The sequence below is a fragment of the Bison bison genome, unplaced genomic scaffold, assembly GCF_000754665.1.
Source record: "Bison bison bison isolate TAMUID 2011002044 unplaced genomic scaffold, Bison_UMD1.0 scf7180017859304, whole genome shotgun sequence".
Lineage (NCBI taxonomy): Eukaryota > Metazoa > Chordata > Mammalia > Artiodactyla > Bovidae > Bison > Bison bison.
The window spans coordinates 569,020-571,794 of NW_011489876.1; the positions used below are offsets into that span (position 1 = coordinate 569,020).

The 2,775-nt window shown below is 38.2% G+C and overlaps 1 protein-coding gene across 1 annotated transcript in view; it reads right to left on the reverse strand.

Annotated features, from left to right (window-relative positions):
* The window catches only part of ADAMTSL3 (ADAMTS-like 3), a 381,686-nt gene that overhangs the window by 13,949 nt on the left and 364,962 nt on the right, over positions 1–2,775 (reverse strand). The window lies entirely within an intron of this gene.

Here is a 2,775-nt window from a genome sequence, read left to right on the forward strand (position 1 = left end):
TTAAAGGCCATATATGATAAGCCTACAGCAAACATTATTCTCAATGGTGAAAAACTGAAAGCATTTCCCCTAACATCAGGAACAAGACAAGGATGACCACTTTCACTACCATTATTCAACATAGTTCTGGAAGTCCTAGCTACAGAAATCAGAGAAGAAAAAGAAATAAAACGAATCTAGATTAGAAAAGAAGAAGTAAAGCTCTCAATGTTTGCAGGTGACATGACACTGTACATAGAAAACCCTAAAGATAGTATCAGAAAATTATTAGAGCTAATCAGTGAATTTAGCAAAGTTGCAGAATACAAAATCAATACACAGAAATCACTTGCATTTCTATACACTAACAATGAAGAATCAGAAAGAGAAATTAAGGAATCAATCCCATTCACCATTGCAACAAAAACAATAAAATATCTAGGAATAAACTTACCTAAGGAGACAAAAGAACTGTACACAGAAAATTATAAGACACCAATGAAAGAAATAAAAGATGACATAAATAGATGGAGAGATATTCCATGTTCCTGGGTAGTAAGGATCAATATTGTGAAAATGACTATACTACCAAATACAATCTACAGATTCAATGTGATCCCTATCAAATTACCAATGGCAATTTTCACAGAACTAGAACAAAAAATTTCACAGTTCATATGGAAACACAAAGGACCCTAAATAGCCAAAGCAGTCTTGAGAAAGAAGAATTGAGCTGGAGGAATCAACCTTTTTGACTTCAGATTATACTACAAAGCTACAGTCATCAAGACAGTATGGTACTGGCACAAAAACAGAATTATAGACCAATGGAACAAGATAGAAAGCGCAGAAATAAACCCATGCACCTATGGGTACCTTATTTTTGACAAAGGAGGCAAGAATATACAATGGGGCAAAGACAGCCTCTTCAATAAATGATGCTGGGAAAACTGGACAGCTACATGTAAAATAATTAAATTAGAACAATTCTTAACACCATACACAAGATAAACTCCAAATGGATTAAAGACCTAAATATAAGGCCAGAAACTATAAAACGCTTAGAGGGAAACATAGGCAGAACACTCAATGACATAAATCAAAGCAACATCCTCTATGACCCACCTCCTAGAGTAACAAAAATAAAAACAAAAGTAAACAAGTGGAACCTGATTAAACTTAAAAGCTTTTGCATAGCAAAGGAAACTATAAGCAAGGTGAAAAGACATCCCTCAGAATGGGAGAAAATAATAGCAAATGAAACAACTGACAAAGGATTAATTTCCAAAATATACAAGCAGCTCATACACTCAATGCCAGAAAAACAAACAATCCAATCAAAAAGTGGGAAAAAGACCTAAACAAGACATTTCTCCAAAGAAGACATACATATGGCTAACAAACACATGAAAAGATGCTCAACATCGCTCATTATTAGAGAAATGCAAAGCAAAGCTACAATGAGACATCACTTCTCATCAGTCAGAATGGCCACTATCAAAAAGTCTGCAAACAATAAATGCTGAAGAGGGTGTGGAGAAAAGGGAACCTTCTTGCACTGTTGGTGGGAATGTAAATTGATACAGCCACTATGGAAGACAGTATGGAGATTCCTTAAAAAACTAGGAATAAAACTACCATATGACCCAGCAATCCCACTTCTTGGCATATACACTGAGGAAACCAAAATTGAAAAAGACACATGTATCCCATTGTTCACTGCAGCACTATTTACAATAGCTAGAACACGGAAGCAACCTAGATGTCCATCAACAGAAGAATGGAGAAAGAAGTTCTGGTGCATATACACAATGGAATATTACTCAGCCATAAAAAGAATGCATTTGAGTCAGTTCTGATGAGGTGGATGAATCTAGAACCTATAATACAGAGTGAAGTAAGTCAGAAAGAGAAAGGTAAATATCATATTCTAATGCATATATACGGAATCTAGAAAAATGGTACTGAAGAACTTATTTACAGGGCAGCAATGCAGAAACAGACAGAGAACAGACTTATGGACATGGGGAAAGGGAAGGAGAGGGTGAGACGTATGGAGAGAGTAACATGGAAACTTACATTACCATATGTAAAATAGATAGCCAAGAGGAATTTGCCTTATGGCTCAGGAAACTCAAACAGGGGCTCTGTATCAACCTAGAGGGATGAGATAAGGCAGGAGATGGGAGGGAGGTTCAAAAGGGAGGGGATATATGTATACTTATGGCTGATTCATGTTGACGTTTGACAGAAAATAACAAAATTCTGTAAAGCAATTATCCTTCAATAAAAATATAAATAAAAAAAATGACTTTGGGAGGAAAAAACCCCACTCTCTGGAGGAGTTGGAGCAGTCGGTTCAGGTGAGGAAGAGGACAGTGATACATTTGTTAACAAACTAAGTTCTGTCTGTATAAGCACTTGAAATATATTCTGGTATGAGTATGAACCTGTAGGTGAGCCCTCGTGCCCATTATGGGAAGTGCCTGCGCTTCCACTGAGGACACACCATCACTCGGACGCTGGACCAGCTCACTTCTTAGCTGGGCCGGTGGCTTCTTGCTGCCCTCGGGGAACGTCACAGTCTGGGAGGCCACCTGCTTCTCTTGTGCTGACAGCAGCGCTCGCTCTGTGGGCACCATGGACCCCAGGGAACACTTACCAAAGCTATGGGTCTGCTCTCGAGAAGAAGACATATATGATTCCACTTTGGTAGTGAGACCTTTTGGGAAGAAGGATCTGCCTTTAGTTGCTTTGCCCTTTAAAGCAGATCAGAAAGTTAATGGACCTCTGCCT